This window comes from Cyanistes caeruleus, chromosome 4 (assembly GCF_971803275.1).
Source record: "Cyanistes caeruleus chromosome 4, bCyaCae1.hap1.1, whole genome shotgun sequence".
Classification (NCBI taxonomy): Eukaryota; Metazoa; Chordata; class Aves; order Passeriformes; family Paridae; genus Cyanistes; species Cyanistes caeruleus.
The window spans coordinates 53979439-54002662 of NC_141704.1; the positions used below are offsets into that span (position 1 = coordinate 53979439).

Consider the following 23224-nt stretch of genomic DNA (forward strand, 5'->3'; position numbering starts at 1 on the left):
ACAACAAAACCACAGCTTGTTCTGCTTTACTGTTTAAGTCACTGTTCCAAGATGTCAAAGATGCTAATAATATGAAAATGCTTTCTTCAATCATTATTCAGAAACAATCATGACATTTAATACAGTTATTTAAATTGCATGTCAATATGACTATCCCTACTTCATATACTATACTGTATTATATATTATAGCACAAGCTTAAAATATCATACTATTTGTTTATAGTTATATTATAAAATGAAAGAAGAATAGAATAAAATAAGATAGTAACCATAGTTATTGGTACAACAGACTACAGACTACTATCGGTATCAGCCATATTTAAAGTGTAAAAGAGATTCTATATATACTGAGAAAAATGCCACTTCAAATGTCCCAAAAGCTCCAACAGCCAGTTACAGATACAGAGCTTTAGAGAGTACTACTTTCATGTTCTCCTAGGCCTTTGCACTCAAAAAGCAACAAAGGCTGTATCCAAGATAACACACAAAACATCCCTCCAAATGGTTTACAGCGTTTACAGAGTGATTTACTTCAAATCCCTGCTGTTCCAAAACTAGCATCAAGTGCAGCACAATTTGCTGCAGTGTATTCCTCCACAGACTGAAATACTGATGGGAAAATTCTCTTCAGGTCTTCTCTTCAGATGGTTTTTTGGTCACATCCTTGTCCTTGGGACAGCTGGCCAAGAGCTGCCTTAGAGCAACTGAACATCTTCATACATTTTGAACTTAAGAAACAATCTGTTTGATATGGTTTTTTCCTATATTTTTGATACTGCTGGTTTTGCACTCTACTATGCATGCTTCTTCTATGATGTTCCTGACCTCTGGATTGATTGTTCTAGCAGTCATTAGTTAAGAACTCCCTTCATTTGCTTTATTGGTCATCACAGTAACAACTTACATCACTGGATAGACAAAGCAAGCCTATGCTTGACCCGGCAGCAATTCGATGTTAGGCTGCCTGGCATTAAAGCCAGACTCCTTCCCATTTCCTTATCCAAAGACCTACAAAAATTCAGGGTACACCACAGGAATCAACTGAATTATGTGTTTAGCTGAAAAGTAGAAAAAGCCAAGTATCCATTACTGTGAGCAGAAATTCAGGGCCACTGCCTGTGCAGAGCATAGCAACAAGTTCAGAGCTGCCAGCTCTTTTTAAGCATGAAGCTCAAGCCAATGAATGTTTCCAGCTGACTGAAATGCTTTAATGACAAGCCTTTTACCATACAAACAAGAGACAAACTGCTGCATCCAAACATTTTGCTGGGGTTGGGTGGGAGGGGGCTGCTGGCTGAGGGCAGGGGCATGGTATCCAGGGGCTACAGGCAGCCCTTGCCTCAGAGGCACAAGTCCACGGCCCCCGAACAAGCAGCCTGGGGCTGGGCTGATGGCAGCCAGGGCAGCCATGGATCTGCATCACTGGACAAGTCCATTGCAACAGGGCGGGCCTGAGGTCCTCCCCAGAGCACAGCACGTGTCAGAGGGGTGAGAATGAAATCATGACAGTGCCCATTGTGCCCACAATGCCTGTCTGCTGCAGCAGAGTGCTCTGCTGAACGCACCCTGCCAACTCCAGAAATCTGGGGAGCAGAGTGGTCCAGACTCAGAGATCTTGTGGCCACAGAAATCTGGCGTCCTGAAAAAGTGTTTCGGATGCCAAACCATAGAAATATTAACTTATATTCTCTCTGCAAATTAATACTCATGACAAAGTACACAACAGTCAGAATGCATTTTCTCCTGCTGACTTTGTAATCTGCACATTTGGATTTTTATCTCTTTTCTACTCAGTCTGCAAACTCAGGGAAAGCATATTATATAGCCGCTTTTCAGAGTGGACTGCTGTCCTTGTCATTGCACTGATGCAGGAAATAAGCAGGCCTTTTCCCACAATGAGCCACTAGAAGGCTAGAAGAAATACATTATTTGCTCACTTAATTTTATTCCATTCCCTACTAATTCTGCATGTCATACTACACTTTTGAATGAAATTGTCAGTGTGATTCCTAATAAGCAGCATGAGATAGCATTTGGCTGTATGAAAATCACAGGAAAACTGAAGGTGGGAGGCCAGTATGTAATCTTCATCCTCATGTCAAACATATTTCACAGTCGGTACCACCAGGTGATTTCAAATACAGGTCAACCTAGATCAGTAGCTTGCCAGTAAAGAAGAAAAAAGTGACACAAAATAGACAGAAAGCCTCCTACTTGTGTGCCACCAAGAGTCTGCATTGTCAGTAAACAATCATCCTCTGCTATTCATCACCAGCCCTTTCTCCTCTTTGCCAGAGCACGGCTTTTGACTTTTTCATCTATATTTGTTCACAGTTCTCTGAATCAACAGCTCCATCACACAAAACACAGAATTAGCCCTATCTGACCAGAGAGAAAATAAACATAAAAATACAAATAGAGAAAAGAAGTTATTTTCAGCTTGGGAACAACTGTGTTCCTCCAGATAAAAAAAAAATCAGACATTTGTGTTCTCCTAGGAAGGATCTTCCCCTGCAATAATATGCATTCCCAAATCCAGGAACAATCATGTTTTTAATCTTCCTCCTTAGAAATGCACTATGAGAAATTGCTAAGTGCAAATGAAGAGACAATATGAAATGTGGAGTTCTAAATATGCATCATAGATTGCACAGGGAAGAGCCTAGAAATTATTAGAAGCAAGAAAACTCTGTTATCAGTGAGAATTTAGTGGAAAATCAATTAAATATGTAAATTTTCACCTTTGGGGGAAAACACAAAACTAAGCCAAACCAGGATTGAAAGTTCTATTAAAAAATGAGAATAAGAAGCCTTTCCTTTCTTTTCTAACCTATGCCAATGTCATTGATTTACATGAGTTTTTACTTCTTCCTTCTTAAACTGTAATCCCTCATAAACTTTTTGGGGTCTTATATGATTTATTTTTTTTTTTTCCAACAAAAAGCAGATTTGAGCAGCACATACAGAATAGGCTACTTCCATGGGGTGATGCTGAAATCTGAATGAACAGACTAATGTCTAAAACTCTGTCTGAACAGACAAAGGAATAGTAGACAGCACTTTGTGAGAAGCACAATATACGGTATGAATTACAAAACACAAGGGGTTGCAACCACTACATAGGATATGCAAGCTCTTTTGCTTGTTGTAGAAGAAGCTAAAGCAATGCTACTACAACCAAATTCCCAATTGGGAATTCCTCCTTTGAGGAAGTATGAGCTCAATTTCTAGTCCCAAAGTAAAATGCTACCATGAAATATACTGTGGGAATATTGTTTTTAAATGAGTAAACAGTAAGTATGTAAAAAACAAATAAAGGATACTTTTGAATGGGTGTGGTCTGTTTCCAAAAGAATAATACTTTTTGGTCCAATGACTGTAACATTACAGTTTACTTGATTTTAGCAGTAAAAATCAAAACTAAAAATGATGACACAGTATCAAAAATACATGTTTTGTACACATTTGAATGTTCACTGATTTTTTTAATACACAGAAATCAAGCTAAACATTTCACAGATTTAAAAAAACAACAACAAAAAAACCCCAAACTTAGCCAATTTAATGAAAAATAAGTATTTGTGATCATTGGTCAGTGTTTTTTTCTGACATAGTTGCAAGACCAAATATTTTTATTTATATGGTCAATGGTGGGATTGCTGAAGGACTGCAACATCCTCCTGCTGTTTGCAGTGACACTCACACATCTGCACTGAAGTGTGGTGATGGTGCTATGAAGATAAATTAAAGAAAATTTTCCAAAAGTTCTTTCAGTTACTGAGGTCTGCAAAAACTAACAGCAGCTCCTTGACAAATACAGGAAATGTTCCACAGGAGTTGAATCACCATATAAGACTAAATACTGTGCTTTATGGGATGCAGAAATTAGAAAACAGTCAAACTTCCCCCCCCCGCCAACAGATAAATTACTGCCTTTTTGTAGTTGTCCATCTTATAATTCTCCATCTGACTAGTGAGATGAATAATTGAAATTTAAGTATTTTGGCCTTTAAGTTGACATAAGTTGTCTGTTAATTTTTTAGTTACTTTTCATTTTTATGCCTATTAGTAGGCATACAGAGACTATATTTTTGAAAGAAAAATGCACAGCATGTCTCAAATGAAAGGCAACTGCAGAGAGCAGCTTAATGGACATATACTGTAACTCACCATAAGTGTCCATGAAGGAAAGTAGCAACATAAACAAAAAGTACAAATATGTAAGCCTTCTAGCTACCCCACATGAAAATTCTTAACTTCTGAAGAATATCAGAAGATACTATCCTTTTGTGTTAGTTAATTGAGTGTTTGGGGGCTATAATTTTAAGGGTTTACAAAAAGTGATGGACTCCATTCTGTGTTTAAAGCTTATATTTATAACAGCAGTAGAAGCTATTGGTACTGACAAACAATGAATCTATGGCCAAATCCTGAAATAAATTGCAAATAAACCATCTGGCACTTAAGATTTAACTACATGTCACTGATACAGCCCACCTGTTTGGAGAAGTTTCATTAAATTGAAGTTTCATCCAGTTTCTCATAGAATTTATTCATTTCTTTCAAGCATGAGGATGGTCTAAAATAAAACAACTGCAAGTATACAACTTTAAAATTAAATAATAGAATTTATCCATTAGAGAAATAAATATAAATATATTTAGTGACCTCTAAAGAGCAAATTAAGTTAGTCTTGAACTTAAAACTGATATTGGCCATATTCCACCCCTTCCCTTTGTTTTCAGTGCACTTTCTGCCAAAAAGCACATAAAAGTGCTTTTTGTTCCTATCAGATTAATATTCTAAGATAACTTGACAATGAAGGACAGGAATCCTCTAACCAGTTCAATTTTGATCTTACCAGTGTATTTCCAGACTACTGATATGTTATCACATCTTAAAAAGCTAGTAATCTTTTGCAATAGGAGCACTGAATTTGATAGATGTCTCTTACCAAAATCTTCCTCTTATTTCCTAAAATAAAACAAAATTGCTGCTGCATTGCAAAAAAACATGGAGCACAAATTAGTGACATTCAAATGACTACACAAATTTAAAACTGCAGCCAGGGTTTGAAAAATCATTTTTCTAGCCTACAGGCTCCAATTTTGCCATAGAGCTACTGGCAGTTTCTATAAACTTCAGCAGGACTGCAGGTTCCTGCACTTGTTGTAGTGTGGGAAATGTTTGTTTCCCACAATCAATGGCACAAAAAGACTTTTCACTTACATCTATCTAAGGCTGGACTGAGGAGGTAGGGTTGCACCAGCAAGCAGTAAACACTATCCTGCATCATGTGCAGTGTCTACAATGCTCTGACAAAAATCTGTGTAAAGGACACCCTGCATGGAGGACAACATACAGTCTGTCAAAACCAAACCCTGTGAAAGTCACCAATGACAGAGTTGCTCTAGTTCCTCAGTGATGTATGTGTATCTTAAATGATGATGTTTAGAGTAAAAATACTGTGCATAGTATGTTCTGTAGAGGGCTGAGGTAACTGAGTCAGCTGCCTATAGTTGCACAGAGGAATCTTCAGAAGAGAAGGAGAGAAAGAGCATGACTTTTCCGCAGGCTTTGCTCCTCAAGCTCAACAAACTCACAAGGAGCTCTCTGCCTCCTTGGAGAACCTCCGTCCTAGGATGTCATCTGCCCAGAAGCTGCCTGCCATGCAGTGTGGGGTTAGCTGCTGTAGTAACAGGGATGTACCAAGCTGGGGCTGTGTTGCCCGAGACAAGCAGGAAATCCCAGATTGGATTGGGAACTTTCTTGACATAAGGAAGGAGCAGAGATGGTTACAAAATCAGGGGAAACAGAGGGAATTACATACATGTTTCACCATACCAGAGGAAAAAGTCACCTCTGCAAGGGTACAGCAGGAGTGAAGGGTATTCAAAGCCCTTTATTTTTATGTGTTAACACATAAAACACATAAGCTGTTAACTACAGCTTTTCTTATTTACTTAGATTTATCAATTTGTGTTGTAATGAAATGACCTTTTTAGTCCTACTTGGTCTACTTGAGTAAGTCATCAGATAGGGAGAAGGTAAACCTGTGATACTTACCTCTGTTATCCAAACACAAGCTTGTCATATAAATGGACTAAAAAAAAACTTGTGACTTCTCAGTCCATCTTTCTGTTATCAAGGAACACCTCTCAAAATGTAAATATGCTTGATACCTTGTTCAGTTTGATATATGGTCTCATCCAAAAAAAGAAGCATGCAACTGCTGTTAGAGGGAACCAATATCTAGTATCAAATGCTTGGATGTGTGGGACCTGTCAGAAAGATGGCACAAACAAGACTATCTGTCCCGATATTAAGACCAGAAAACAAACCCATCAGAGATAAACTGGAGAAAATGTGTTCAACTCTCTCTGCAGTTCTGCAATGTGTCTAGGAAGTACCTACAGTGCTCACTATAAAATAATTCCCCAGAAACATGTCTAGACATAGGGCAATACAAGTAGTTGTAACATTGCCCTGTGACAGCCTTTGCTCTTCTTACCAAACCAGATCACTTTTCTGGGTTTTCCTTTAAAGATTCAGACTCTGACTATTTTTAAAGAAAAAATCCTAAACCAACAAAACAACACAACTAAAACCTAGTTGCATCTCCAGCTTTTGTGGTTCTTGACTTTTTGCTCATTTCTCTCTATGTGTAGTACAACAAGACATGACATTTACTTCACGTGTGACTCCAGCCACTCACATTCTCTATGCCCTTTCCAGCTTTCCTTCCACCACAACATTAAGCTTCTCTTGGACAGCAATCATCCCCAGACTGGGAGCACTGCTGGCTTGGGAAGCTGAGGTGTAGGACTTGTGATCATAACTTTGACCTTGGACCTTATCAGAATTTGCTGCTAGGAGAAAGAGCATCAGCTCCCCATCATCCAACTGGATAAGGGAAATATATGACTTCTCCTGGTTGTTGACATCCAGAAGTTTCTTTGCAATTATTCTAGGCTTATTAAAATGAAAGTTAAAAAAATTCCTAAATATTGTTCCATGCAGGCAAAATGAGACCTGCCCTGAACTGTTTCAGCAGTCAAACCTGCCACTGACAGCAACAGACACTTGCAGTAAAGACTCTTGCCTGCATGTTTATCACAGTGGAGAGTCAAGAATCAATGATGCATAAACCACCAGGAAAGATAAGTGTGTTAGTGCTACCACTTCTCTTCAGTGTTCATTTCAATGAGCTGTAAAAATATTCATTGAAAAGTAGGAACAGCTTGTCAAAATGACCCAGCCTTGGTTTTCTCACTATGTAAAGTCATTTTCATTCTCAAATTTTTCTTTTCACTGACACAAAGACCTAGATCCAAGATACATTTGAAGGTTCTTAACTTCTGGGTCTCTGGTGCTTTTCTTCCTATTGAAAAGAAAGATTTTTACCTTTTAGACTCGGACTGCTCAGACTTTCTTGCTTTCCTCAACAGGGAAAATTTTTCAGATTTATTATCTACTCCCATGTAATCCAAATAGTCCACCTCCAAGTCATAAAGGATTTATTTTTACCAGAAATAGTAATAATTATCAGTAAGCAAGAAAATAAATAAATAGCATTAAGGTTGCTAAGGCACATTTATAAATTATTGGAACCAATGCACTAATTCCTATATGCAGTTAGATTCACAGGGGAATTTATACAGTAATACTATTCATTAATAATTATTGCTATAATTCCCTTATTATGATGATCAAGGAAGCTTTAATTTGGAAGATGTAACAATCATCTGGGCCCCAATCCAGCAACACGCTTAAAAAATGTTAATTTTCATCATAAAAATAACAAATGGATTTGAAGAGGACTGACATACTTAAGATAATCTTGACTTTGTTAAGCCTATAATGGGAAAATCAAATAGAAACATTATAAAAGTAGTCCATGAAATCCTGCCAGAACTTTGCCTCAATATTACATCGTTACTATACATTCTCCAAGGAGCTGCTTTCTGCTAGGAGACTACCAAGTAAAATGAAGAACTTCTATAGGAACTAATTTAGAAGAAAAAGATCCTTTATGGAGCCAAGGACTCTTAAAACAAACATACAGCAAAGAGCCAGATGAATCACAGGATCCATATCTGGTACTTAAGGCCACTATTTAAATGTCTGACCTGAAGCCAAACCCTGAACCATATCTTCCACATCTGATTTTGAAATGTGTTTTCTTTTCCTTTACTGACATTCTCCAAAAAGTAGTTGAAAAAACTCCTTCAGAAACAAAGACTTGGGGTAGGTAACTGGGGGTTCAGCTGCAATTTATGTAAGAAAAGGATGAAACACAGGAACACATTTTATTTAACATCTTGGTGACATTTGCCTTTGGACTGGGTAGGAGCTGATCACAGTAGTTATGGACAAACTTCCAAGCCTCTGCATTTTTTCTGGAGAATAGATCAAGACTAGCCCTGGGGAGAAAGACTTAGGAATGTTTTTGGACGAAAAGCTCAATGTGACCCAGCAATGTGCACCTACAACCCAGAAAGTGAAGCATATAATGGGCTTCATCAAAAAAAGACATGATGAGCAAGGTGATTAGGTGATTCTGCCCCTCTACTGTGCTCTGTTAAGATGCCACCTGGAGCACTGTGTCCAGCTCTGAGGTCCCCAACACAAGAAGGACACGGACCTGTTGGAAGGAGTCCAGAGGAGGGCCAGAAAGTTGATCACAGAACTGGTGCACCTCTCCTATGAAGACAGGCTGAGACAGCAGGGGCTATTCAGCCTGGCAAATAAAAGATTCTGGGGGAGACCTTATAGTGCCTTTCAGTATCTAAAAGTTGTCACAAGAAATCAAGAAACAGACTTCACAAGGGAATGTAGCAAGAGAACAAGAGAGAATGGCCTTAAATTGAAGGAGGGTAGGAAGGTAGGAATCTAAATCTCTGATTAGATATTAGGAAGAAATTCTTTACCATGAGGATGTGAGACACTGGCACAGATTGCCCAGAGAAACTGGGCAGAGAAAATACTTCCCATCCCTGGAAGCGTTCAATGTCAGATTGTATGAGGCTCTGAGTAGCTTGGTCTGGTGGAAGGTATCCCTGCTGAAGGAAGGGGAGTTGGAACTAGATGATCTTTGAAGTCCTCCCTCCCAGAAACAACTTTCTGATTATATGAAGGGATCCAACTACTTTTATCTTACCTGATACAGAGTGCCAGCCTCTAGCTGTGAGCTTGTCATACCATGTCAAGACTCCCGAAAGCTACCTACTCAACTGGTTAAAAGAAGCAGTGCACCCATTCAGAGCCCCTTATGGAAATATGTTCTCTTTTGACCAAAGACTTTCTTTAATACACTAGAATTTTTCAAAATATCACCAGACATAGTGTTCAGCCTTAAATTTAGGAAAGGCATTTTGGAAGCACAGACCTTCCTTTTTTTTACCAGCAACCAGGAAAACAATAGTGGTCAAGGAAGAGCGTCTCTGAATTTCTGTAGTAAAATTTAATCTGCATTTAGGTGCAGCAGAATTCTGAATTCTGTAGAGCCCAAATAAATAGTCAGCAGTTTTTGAGAACAACATGAACAACTTGCTGCCTTTTTATTCTACAACGTTTGATCATGCACTCCTTTTACTTTGTTCTTTTGCTCTTATTTCAGACAAATTATATTCTCTGATTATATATTTAAACATTTAATTTTATGTATAGAGTCCACTGAATCCATCACCACTATCTGATAATAAAACCTCTACCTGTGCTTCTTGGCTCTTGCCCTATGCTAGACAGAGATTTCTCCTTCTAAATGAATTCAGCATTAGGAATGAAACACAATGAGAAGTTTCACATAAAATCACATTTCAAATGCTCTGTCCACATTGCAGACACTTTTATAATGTAGCCTACCAAATTCGAAGTGCAGGTTCTGACCTCTCTTCTCCCTGAGTAGCTAGTGACCACCAGGTTCTATTCCAGTGTACACAGTATTTGGAGACACACATTTCCCATCTCTCTATCCACTTCCCATTTATATAACACACATCTTTGATTAGCCCTCACACCTACCTTTATGCTTAGATTCTTGATGTTCCTAAAGAAATGTTGATGGGTTTCAAACATTACACACTTAGAAGCTTTAATTTCAAATCATACCACTTCCCTCTGCCTGCCAGAGCATAAAATGCAACCAGAACAAAAGGGCATCGTATTGAGGAGGCAGGAAACCAGGATAAGATGTAAAAGGCATTTTAAGGTTTATATATTGCATGATGTTTCAACTCTATTAAATATAGCTCAGTACCAGAAAATACGATTACATATATCATTAACTGTACTAAAACAAATTATATTTGAGTTGCTGAAAATATAGTGCACTGCTAGTGGAACATAAGTGGATTTCCTGACTCATTCAGGCTGAAGGTTAATCCTAGAGGTTTCAGAAACTAAATGGGATAAATTCAAAAAAACACCACATCACCAATGAAGAACATTTCACTGATTGTATGCACTTTTATACAGCTCCCAAACTTGCTTTACAAAGAAAAACAGGGTGACACTTTAGGCTATGAAGTTTATCTGTGTGCCATGTACTCAGCCAGCTTTGGAAGCAGCAGCAGGTGACCTGTCCCCAGCCTGCTGGGAGAGACCAGTACCTGATGTGCTTGTTGGGCTACGAGTTTACCTAACAGTCCTTCCCACAACTGCACTGGTGGCACAAACATTGAACATCTTGAACATGCCATGGCATTGTATAGATTGGCTCATACAAAACAAACTATATTCCCCGTTTTATGACTGTGTTGACATTATGTGCCATGCTCCAGCTATGTCCTAATTTGATATGCTACCTGAATGATAACTCCTCTTTGCTGCCTTTTCTTCTCCCCCTCTTCTCTCAAGGTGCATCACTTTCCTAACATATCAAGTCTGGAAAGAAGCCATGTTGTATTTAAGGAGATCCTCTAAATGAAAACTCTTACAGGTGAGGACTGTTGGAGTGTGCACGGGTCCCACGATCAGGATTTTGGAGTATACCACAGATAGCATGAATGCTGCAGGTATCCAAAGCTTAGCTTCATATACTCCAACATCCTAAGAGCAGAAACTAAAGAGAGCCTAAAGAGAAAAGTGTTTGGATTTCCTCAATGAACACCTTGGTCTTTACTCTTTTCTAATCTTATGCCCGTAAACACAAAGATATGTATTTCTCTTAACCTCTATCAGGGCTATCAATAATCTTTGGCTGTCCTTTGGAATTTTGTTAACCTCTTTAGATATAATAAACTGTGGTGATAATGTCAATAAATAATTTTGAAAAATATGTTTCCTTTTATTAATTTTAAAATACTTTTGAAATAGTTGGATTACTATGTCACTTCTTTGTTAATATTATTTGAAAAATTAGGTGGAACTTTATATACAGATGGTCAACTTCTGTTGATCTAATTGTAGTTCTCCAATTATACCTTCATTGGAAGTATACAAAATGAACTGTCCTAAACAATTACTTTGCAAAATAGTTCAGCTGTGCACCAAAACACTTCTCTAAAATGTCTACCTATTCATATTTTTGAAGTTATTTTCTAACCTATTCTAGATGGTTTTATGCCTTTTTGCTGACAGATCATCTACCTTTGGTTTTGATCCCAGGTGTCTCTTTGCACTACTTCTTTACATTTCATTCAAAGTATTGCTATTTTTATTAAAACTGATCTCCTCTAGGTGCAATACCAGTTTTTCTGTGTCCCTTATTTTACTCCAGGCTCTCTGATGAGGTGTCTGGCACACTGGTGACTCCAGGAGGACAAGGGCAGGTCAGTGGTAGTCACATCTCCCCACACAAGGAATCTACATCTCTGACTGTCAGTCAGATGTCAAATTTAGCAAACTTTACAGCGCTCATAAAGGCTTTTTTCTTCACTCAGCCTGGATTAGGTGCATTATTTGATTTCCTTTTCTTCGTTTTGGCTTGATGCCAAAGGCCATTCCAGCTTTTATAAAAGCAAAACTTCTGAACTAATGTTATGCTTTGTTTTTAGAAATTATTCATAGGATTGAAATCCTTTTGTCACAGTATAAGTAAATATATTGATATGAGCAAAAATAAGAATATAAATTACTAGCTTTCAAAAGAACACCAATGGTGAAGGATTTAAATTCACTGTGACTCCATGTAGAAGCCTGATTTTTTTAAATTGTCTTCTAGAGGCTAATGTTAATGTGTTGAAAGACCAGACAGAAGTATTTCTGAAGCTGTACATCGGACACCTGAGCTGTATCTCAGACTTCTGTCAGAGAACAAAAACAAAGCATGGTTCACAGCTAATAATTCTAAAGATATGAAGCAAAACAGCTCTAGCTGCATTAAGTATAAATGTACAGAGACTAATTTTCCGCTTGTTCTCATCTCTGAGGCATCTTATGTCAAAAACTACAGGATTGGTGAATTCAGTAATGATGTTACTTGAAAACTGAAACATGAGTGGTGAAATAAAATTTTAAAAAAGTAAAAATTTGTTCTGTGGTCAACAGATGTAATGAAACAAGATTCCCTACAGACTGAAGTCCTATTTCTCATGCTTCTGAAACAAAATAATTTCAGCTTCTCTCCCAGCACATGTACTTCCTGACATCTCTTCTGGGCAGGAGACACCACCTGCTGTGCTTAGCCCAAAGGTATATTCATGTTGATTGCTGCCAAGAAAATATATAACAGCTTGCCACTTAGGAGGGCGCTGATTTGGGTTTTTCCTCTTTACTGAGCCATGGACACCATGAAACTTGTAAGAACTTAATTCAAGGCTCACAGAAAACCTCTGTCCTATTGGCAGAAGCTAGTACAGCAGTTCAAAACTGGACTGACAGGAAGAAAGCAGTTACACAATCACTGTGTCCTTAGGAAACAGTAAAATGTTAAACCAAATTACAGTTCCATTACATTAGCAGTGCTGGCAGTACAAGCTCTATGAAAATTTTATCAGCTTATTAAATTATTGAATTATATAACATAAGACTGTCATAATGTACTTAAATATACATTAAAAGTATATCCTAAAATGTTTATTTTGAATTTTATATGTACCTTGCACACCATAATTTATATATATGATGTGTCCTTGTGTGAAATAAGTCTTCAAAAGTATTTAATTGCATTTGTGATTTTTTTTTTTTCTCAGCTGTAGGTTTTCATCAAAATAGAAACCAATCTAAATGGGTGATGAGATTCTCTGATCCTTGCACACCTCCAAGGCTGAGCAGCTGGAGTATGAACTGACAGTGGTTGGTACCACAGTTGCACCTGAACACAGCTTCAGGGCTCTGCCTTAACCAGGCACAGCAAGGAGCTGGAGTGGTTCACAAGCCAGCTCCAAGAACTGTTCTGTTAGCTACTCACTCATGAGTCTTCACAGCTTCCACATCTTGCTTAAATTTTATGATGAATATAAAGAAGCTTTAGTTTTACTCTGTATTGAAAGTAAAGTTCAAACAGGATTCATGTCTTTCCCACCCTACTGCTGTCTTTTCCATGCCTTCCCCAAGGGTGGACTGGCTTTCACCAGAATCTCATCTCTGAAATTCTGCTCTTTGAGACCCAGCGTTGCTTAAGTATTGCCTTTCTACAGCCTACGTGACTGTTCATTCCCTTCTTCATTACACCCTTGAGAAGCGACTCGTCCAGGTTTGGTTTGAGCACTTTGGATAGATAACGCTCCTTGTTTGCTTCAGGTGGTTTCCATTCAGGAAAAGCCTCTGAAAAACCTTCTGACACCTCCTGGTTTCTCTGCTTCTCATGCGGAATTTCCAGGTTCCCCTTCCCAGCCCTACTTTGCGAGGCTGAGCAGTTTTGCTGGCAACAAGCTGCTTGTTTCACCTGTAAAAACATCCACAGTCTGATTGCTCCTGTCACAATTTCCCAGATGTAATCTGGCTATTACATGCAAATGCCTCTTATGAAATGACTATACAAAGCTAAATGAAAGCCTCCTGTCAAAACAGAGATTGTGATAAAGGTGCTGCTTGCAGAACCAACACTGAATTCACATAGACATATTCCCAGCCTGCACAAACATCACTCACTTTGAAAAGTATTGTTTTTCATTTTCTATAAGATGAGGGGAAGAGATCAGGAATACACAGGTTCCATCTCCCACCTTAAATATGATCTTCAGGACAATTTCTCTAAGAACTGGTTATCAAGAGAAAAGTAACTAACAGCAAGTTAATGTACTCTTACATTAACAGCTCAGGAATGTACTCTTAATAACTCATACATGGTCTACTGAAGCACCTGATTTAATACTTGAGCTTCCTAAACAATCGGCCTGAAATATCAATACCATAAATTTCACTCTTCCAGGACTTCTCCATATAAGAATGTGACCATTCAGAACCAATGGTTCAGAATTGCTCAACTGAATTTCACTGCAAAAAACAATAATGGGAATTTTGCAAGGTTGCAGGCACAAAAAAGCACACACACACAGACACACGCAGAGCTGGAATGTACCTAAGACACACACGCAGTCACAACAGTGAGCAGAGCTCCACAGCCTAAGCAAGAAGGAGACTTCAATCATAAGCCACAGCTTTCACCCGAGTTTGAACTTAGAAACATAAATGAAACAGAAATAAGGCTGACTTTCCTTAACCATCATCAAATTAAACATATAACATTGTTCTCGGTCTCTATTACTGTTAAATTTAAATCCTTTATTAATTCCAATGCATGTTGTGCATGCATTGTGCATTTTAATTTACAAGAATAACTTCATCTTCAAACTCTGCTGTGAAACAGGAGAAGGAACATTTTCAAGATGCAATCAAATCTGTAGCCATAAAGCAACATTCTGTCCATTTTTGCTTTTTCCTGTGCAGACCTGGTAGAAAGATGGTAGCTGATGAGTTTTTCACCCTCAGTGCTCCATACCTGTGATTTTTTTATGGAAGAAAATTCCTCACTGCTTACAGGATTACCACATTAGATAATTTTTCTCTATGGTTATGAACAGGCTGACAGGAATCTGTGAGATTTTTAAGGGACAGATGTGGTTAAAGAGCCCATGCTTTCAGTCTCCTTTGCCTTTAGACAAGCCTAAGTGAAGAGAATAATAGCTGGTGGGATTTTAGTGGCATCAAATTCTTTTTTCTAATGTCAATAATTGAGGACAAGATTTCATTGGAAGCGATTGCACCAGAAGGGTTGAAACATAGACAAAAAGAGAAAACTGAGCTAAAAAAAATGGGGTAAAATGGAAAGGAGGGGAATAAAACAAAAAATCTCAACAGAAATATAGAGATTGAAGCACTTGGGCCACCTTGATCAGTTTGTATACCTCAGCAGTATACATATATCACCTTGCACAATTTCTTACTTTGAATACCTATTTTTGACAGCTCTAGAAACAAACTCAAGTTTCAAAATGAAGTTATTCCTAGTAAAAACAAGAAGTCACTGCAGGCCACCACCCCTCTTGTTTCTGCAGAGAAGATCACCTCTAGCAGTATTCTTTTTGGCAAAGCAGATTTCCTTTGCCACTACTCAGATGAAAAATGTGACCACCTCTCCAAAAGTGCTCTGCAATTACAGATTCTAGTGATGGCACACTCAAGTCTGTCAAGAACACCGGCCAATCCAGCTAACACCAGTATCACCTCTGGCTGTGGAAGCCACTTTTCTGATTCATTATCTATCCCACAGTTTATCTCCTGGGAGAACAGCCCACCTGGCTGCTGCCAAAACACTCACTGCTTTCCCATCAGCTCCCCACACAGCTCTTCTCACCAGAACAGCACAGAGTAGATAGCAGATGGTCTCTCTCCTGTCCACACATAATGCACATGTTCACCAAAAAGCAGAGCTTTTCACACCATTATTTCAACTTTTATGATATTTTTTCTGTTGCTTCAGCAATATCACAGTAAGTAATAATCTAATTTTCAGAAGCAATTGCTTAAATCTTGATGTTGTTCTGGCATTTTCAATGCTCTGCACTTTAAGGGAGATGCTGATAAGTTTTGGAGAAACTTTCAAAGGATAAAACAGTAGCCAGGATATACTCTGTATTAACCAAATACTTAGAAAGAGATTACTGAGGTTCTCTGAAGCTTATTCTGTGAGAGCAATCAAATATCCCATCCTACTGCATCCATGGGAGTGACTAAAACAGGTATCATCCAGGAGAGAACAATTCCATTAAAACCTCTCATTTGTGTGTATGCATTAATTTATGAGTGTATAGACATGTAGGTATATGCAGATGACATTAAAAAGAGAAAAGGAACTGTTAGCAGCACTGCTGTTTAAATTACCATGATGCAGGATTAGCAGAGCACATGTAACTCCGCAATTTGTTATACCTCATCTGCAAAATCAGGTATGCACTATTCATTTATAATTCATATTTGGATCAGATTGTTGTCCTGCTCTCAGCTACAAAGTACTATGCTTCTGCTATTATTTTCAAATTCAGGATGGCATTATTTTGAAGAATAAGCATGAAATCTTATCTTTAAAATGGAGAGCTATATCCCAAAAGGCTCTCATGCAAAGTCAGCAAGGACCAGGAAACCAGCTGAAGGTGCACTGCTAGTGTGCAGTTTCACCATCCTTAAAGTGATAAACAGGAGAATTATATACTACTATATAAATATGCTTATTATATACTAACACATAAATATTCTTAGAATGAATATGTAATTTATGCTTTTGTATTTGATATAATTAGGACAGTACACAATATTAATGAAGTCATTACTAGTATTCTGCATTTAGTCCTTGAATGAGTATCTTAAAAGAATATTTAAGACCAAATGAAAAGTTTAGTCATAGTTGTCAAAACGTGCCTCAGGCAGGACCTAGGGAACTTTAACCAATCTGGTCATTCAAAAGAAAGCTAAGATGAAATTGTATAATCCACAAATACCAGCAGACAATAACGGATTTCATACTATCTGCAGTGGTTTTGGGGGGGGATTCATACAGCCTATTGTTAAAAAAGTCTGTAATGTAAACAATCTGTGATCTCTTGAGTTACTTTTTAGTGAATAAGCATTTTTAATAATGCCAGTATCAACTAATGGAGCATCTTACATATTTTAAAAAAAACAAACAGATGCATTTCAAATTAATGTCTGTATCAAGGAAAGGTTCTGTGGTCTGCAACTATCTAGTAATTGCTTTAAGGTCTTAAGATCTACAGTAACAAGAGTTTTGCATAATTATTGGAAGGTCCAGTAAGCACTATTTTGCACAGTTAGTCTCTTTATAATGAAAAACACACACTATTCTTGATGCACAGTGAAAAGCCACATATCAAAGATATCAGAGTCTTGCAAGGCCATTTGGCACACTCTATTTTCATCCATATGAATCACATTTTATTAACTTGGGAAAACTGGCAACACATAAAAGTGCATTAATCTCTTGCCTTGATTCAAATAGATTTCACCACACCTGTGTTCGAAGTGCTTGATACAGATGCTTCCTTCCTCAACAAAAGGAGGTGGTGTTTGACCCCAGCATCCATTCCAGCATCTGGCTAGACAAGTATCTGGATAATCTTCCTCCCACCAGCTCTGCCTACAGAGTTCAGAGTGTTGACACATGAACAAAGGAGTCATTCTGAATATCTGCAAGTATTCTGCTCCTAATCTACAATAAATTATTTTGTTTATGCAAAAGTGCTTATTCTGAGAAAAATACAGTTTAATTTTCTTTTGCAAATGAAGGGCTTGTGGGTTATTTTGGTAACTTGTATATACCATCTCTGTTGCTTCAGTTACCATGTTTCTTCCAAGGCTACTGGTTTTTGTTGTCCACTCTTGCAAAGACTTCTCTGGACACCCCTAATTCGTAAATATCTATGCCTGACACTTAGTATTTGCTGCTGTTTTGATAATGATTGTACTCACTGCTTTGCAATAGCTATTTATGTTCTTCCATACTGTCCTACCAAAGTCAAAGGATTTTGTCAGCACTGGCAGTAGTACTTGGGAGGTGCCTTTCAGTAAGATTCAAGTCAAATTTTAACCCCAAGCAGGGTGGGAAAGTACTCAGGCATGAGAAACTGCAGCAGTGACTCCACTGAAGTATGCATGTAGTAAACACAAACCTAAAAAATTAAATGTCGAAGGTACACAGTACTGCCTGTTTCACAAGAAAACTAGTAAGACACAAATACAATTGATTCAAGCAATCTTAGCTGGACATACTTCATCTTTTCACAGTCCCTACTGTGTCAAACACCTGAGTAAATTATAATCTTAAACAAAACTTTCTCAAAAGAAAAATGGCAAGATAAATTATCTGGCCTGTTCCAATGTATCAGTGTGTGAATCAATAACTCCATTTCTGCAAATCTGCAGCAGTTCTGTAAGATACTGCTGTGCACAGTGCTATTGGAAAAACAAAATCTGTTTGTTTTCTTTTAAACACAAAAATCTTAAAAGCACAATTAACTGCACTGCTGGGTAAACTGGTGCATATCTGAAACAGCTCACAGGTGAAGATCTTTTATCAAGGAGACAATGATAGAAGATTAGATAGAAGGTGGAAGACAATGATACACATTTACATTTCTGCCAGTCTGCTCCATAAGAGAAGCAGACCACTCCAGTAGTAAAAGAATAAGAACGTGGAGCAGCAGAAGCAGCGGCAATCGAGTAATTAATCTCTCTTGAGAGGAATAAGACATGATTGCACTCTGTACTGGCTGGCACAAACTCTTGAACAGCAATCTACTATGTGGAAAACAGATTGGCCTTTATATTTTGCTTAGGCCTTTACCAAGAGCATCTTAAAACTCTTCAGTAATTTGAAAATAATGCCCCCAATATAAAAGGCAGATGCATAGTTATAGAAATTAATGTACTATAAGCAGAATCTATCCTATGAGAGCCTTTCCAGGGAAATTATTATTGGCCCTGTTTCTAGTAATTTGAAAATATCCAAAAGGAATTCTGCAAGACTGTTGGCAAGTATTTAGTCTGAAGTAACAGTTATAACCAGAGAGATCTAATCTTTCATGCTTAGAGGCATTGCAATGAGGAAGAGACTGCACTGCTTCACAGAAATACAACTATATATGAAAAGCACTAGTTTTGAATGTCTTGATATTTAATTTGCTCATAGTATGCCTCAAAGAGATTTCTAGATGAGATGCTACAGCTTGTGCAGTAATTAACACACCACCATTACTTCTGCTGAATACCTGAAGAATGATATAATTGCATCTCAACCTTCTCTTTAAATCCATGAGAGCCATCGTGCTTGGTCTTATCACAGAATCATGTCTCTGAGTCAGACACTCAGAGAGGCACACAACAGGCACTTTGTGCCACTTTCCTGCAGCCTTGGCCTCAGTGCTGAGTTCTGCCAGAGGGTGCTCCTCAGTGGCAGCTCAGTATGGCTCAGCATTTCTCCCAGACCTCAACAAAACAGGAATGACTGGCAGATCCTAAAAACACCAGCTAATCCCATAAGGTCAGAGAGTAATAGGGAGGCTGCAGTGTTGCACTCCAGCTGCGCTGCTCTATCCCCAGCCTCTGTCATTTTACATGACAGGCACTGTCTAAAGATGGTGATCAGAGCCATATGCTTAGCATGTGACCTGCTACCTCTCCTGCATCCCTCCTTGTCTCCTGCATCCCAGGAGCTCAGCAGAGAGCTGTGCAGGAGACAAGTGGCTTACTCCCAGCTGCTTCCTTCCCTGAGGAAAAGTACTGAATTACATTACACCTGACCTGCGGCTCAGTGCAGCTACACAGACCCACAGCACTACCTGATGAGCTTGCAGGCAGGTGTCCTCTCCCAGAGATTAAGCAATGCTATCTGCCACTGCAGGGAAGTGCACACTCCTGCACTTACACCTTCCAAACCTCTGCAAGTTTCTTAGTTCCTCATTTTCCTTGTTTTTCCCAGGCAAAGAATAAAAATGATATTCACCTTTACTGATGACAGAAATAAATTAGAAACAGCAGGCAATTGTGGCCATTTTGAATGAAGACAAAAAGCATCAGGTATATCCAGCTGCTCCAGGGATCACGAGCTTATTCGTACAGAAAAATAAGCAGTTCTTTAATAAGACAGCAACAGTATGTGCAATGCCAGTTATGGGTTTATAGATAAGGAAAGTATAACATGTACTTGGAAAATTGAGTGTGAGGAACAATGAAACAAGGGTGGACAAACTCTCAAACAGAAAAGGAGTGTGTAAACAATTTCAGGGATCTCATGTCAGATAGGGAACAGGTTCCAGGAATTAAAGATCTGTCTCAGAAATACATGTTCCACAGTAAAAAGATGCCCCTGTAAGCACAGAGGAGAACATCTACTTGCAGCAGTGTGCATTTGCTGCAAGTTTGAGAAATTCTAATGACTCAAACAGATCTGGCTGATAAGAAGCTTCACTTGTATGTGAATCATACTAAGAACCTGAGCACACCTGTGTAAGGACTGGGACTAATATAGTGAGGTATGATATCATACTCATAATCCAAATAGAAAAGCACTGACAAACTCCCAGAACTCTGATCAGACAACTGGAATAAAAAATAACTCTTAATAAGCAGCACTTACATCTTTGTTAATGAAGAAACAAGTTTTATAGAATGTAAGTAAAAACAGCTTAACAGAGGAGTTATCTCTCTCCAGAAATTATATGATAAATCAAGGTACAAAGACTGAAATAATTCCTAAAATATATGCCATTTAAATAACATTGAACAGTCATGTCATACTATACAATATATATATTTTAATGAACCAGCATGAAAACTACATTTGTCATATATACAAAAAGTCATGTCATAGTAATTTGGAAATGGACAAAAGATCAAAATAAATATTTGACTCTATAAGAATGAATTAAACAGTAAAACTGGGATTCCTGGGCTATTTTTCAGACAGGTTAGCTAAGGATGACTAGAAACTCAAATCTGATCTACATTAATTTGTTTATTAAGTTACATTTAACTAAAACAGTACATGAACGAGAAATGCAAGGAGGCATTTTACAGAAAACCCCAAACTGCAAATAATATGAAGAATTACTGCCATTTGCTTATATTAAACACATCCTTTGGGTCCAGTCCTAAAGAAACATTCAACAGAACAGCTTGTCAATATATCAGCCAAAGACACCAAGGTTCAGCCTCTCAGAAAGATTACTTTAAAATTGTATGTAAGAGCTTGAAAATAAAATCACCAACCTCTAATAAGGTAGACTCTGTTTCACTGCAGATCCAGAGGCAGTACCTAGAATTGAATAAAAACAAGGTTCAGTTGTTTGCTCAATCCTCAGTTTTTCAGTTACCAATTGTTAGAATTTGTTAGGCATATTTTCATAATGTTCTCATACAATCAGCTTTTCTCAGATGTTTCAAGATGTTTTTTTTCATAAATATGTGGGTTTCCAGTTCAGTCACTTTTTTGTATAAAGATAGGACATACCTATAAAATTCTACTACAATTAGATTTTGAAAACAGAGTAAACTTGTGTGGTTTTATTTTTCCTGATTGCTTCCCAACAAGCTATTATAGGCTACCTTTACAAACTGGCTTGGGTGAGGATTTAGCTACTTTTCCAAGTTATTAATACCTTACCAGAAACACTCTCTGCTGAAGTAAATTACACTGAGATGCCTGCACAGACACATACTATCACCAAACTCTTGCTTTCTCTAACAAATAAATTCTTGCCTCCGTGATATCTCTTCTGACCCCTCTTTATATTTGTATCCATCTATCAAATTTTGGCATGCCCTTCCTGAAAAAAAGAAAAGTTACACAACTTTGGGTATGACTTCTCCATCCCAACTCTTTTCTGATTCACAGCTGTAAATGCTGTCAAACTACCTCCAAACCTCAATTGCCTCTCTTAGCACTTTGGGAGTAATATCCACTATACATCTTTATCAGTGGATCAAAGGTAGGAACTACACTACAATTTTCAAATGTTTCAAAGATCTACAGTAACCTCATCCATTGTATAATAAAGAGAACTCACTTCAGAAGTATGCTACATAAAAGGAACAGATTTTCAGCTCATTCCTGTCTTGTATTTCCTTTTGCAACTGTAGTTCATTTGTAGGTAGGATTCTTAATTTGTGTTAATAGCCAAAAGGTCAATGATTTAAGTATGTGAGATATGGAATTATTTCATATATATAAAGTCCAATTGCTAATTCTATGAGTGCCATAAAAAAATCCAGGCACCCAGGCTCCAAAACTGTATTATTCCGTAGGTAGCTTAGTCAAGGTGAGCTTGTTATTCTGTTTCTCTTGTACTCTGACTTACTGTACCACTTTCACTGCGCTGAGAGAAGAAGATCATGACTGCACTTTCAGGTTCATCCCTTCTCTCTGTTTATAAGTCAGTCAGTGTACATGTTCAGACACCCAGGATTAATCCTTCTGCTGCTGCTGACATGCACAGAATATCAGGGTAATTCCCATCTATAAAACTTTATTATTTCTACCTCCTTGTAAACTACTACTGAGAATTATGTGGATAAAACTAATTTTAATAATTTTAACTACTCTTACAGAGCCACAGACAGAAAAAGACTCACTTTGCCATGCCTAAGTTTTATTATCCATTCACTTCCTTGTTGAATACGTATTTGCATGGTCAGAAGTCTTAGTAACTCTAAAAACTGGTTTTTAAGAAAGATATTTATCTTGAGTATGAAGGTCTTGGAGTAACAAGTTATTTGGTGCACCATCAGAATAATGCAATATATTTTGTCACTCTTTCTGCTTGAAATAGAAAGATTTACATGCTTGTTTCCAAATTGATTAGTTGGGTTGGAAAATAAATTAAAGCAGAGAAAAAGTCTGGCATCAGTGTTCTGAATAGTTTTCTAAAATGTGAAGCATTTTAAGAACATAATTTTTTTATTAGAGTTCTCTAGGCTAATTATGTTTTTTTCTAAAGCAAAGGAATGAGAATTATTTACTACCACATTCAGTGAAATTCCCTAATACTACTAAACAATAGTCTTTCTGTAACTCTCTCTATGCTATTTTCCATCATCCCTTTATTTTACACCAAACTTTGCATTCATTTATTTCAACCAAATTCATTTATTTCATTTATTTCAATGCATATATTCATTTATTTCAATGCATTCAATGCATTAATTTCATTTAATGCATTTAATGCAATTAATTTATTTAATTTATAAGCATTCATTTATTTCAGCCAAAGCTTATGACTGCTGTGCAATGTAAGAAGAATAAGAAGAATGTTAAAGAAATCACCAGC

The 23224-nt window shown here is 37.6% G+C and overlaps 1 protein-coding gene across 4 annotated transcripts in view; it reads right to left on the reverse strand.

The window, feature by feature from the left end:
• CNTN1 (contactin 1) overlaps positions 1–23224 on the reverse strand; it is a 207545-nt gene that overhangs the window by 128818 nt on the left and 55503 nt on the right. For 2 of the 4 annotated variants that reach the window (XM_086884682.1, XM_086884684.1), the window contains exons 2-3: positions 21168–21213; positions 17413–17538 (exon numbers count right to left, since the gene is read on the reverse strand). The gene's annotated coding sequence lies outside the window, so the exon portion shown is untranslated. The remainder of the gene's footprint in view (positions 1–17412; positions 17539–21167; positions 21214–23224) is intronic. The other 2 variants (XM_086884683.1, XM_086884681.1) reach the window with 1 other exon arrangement.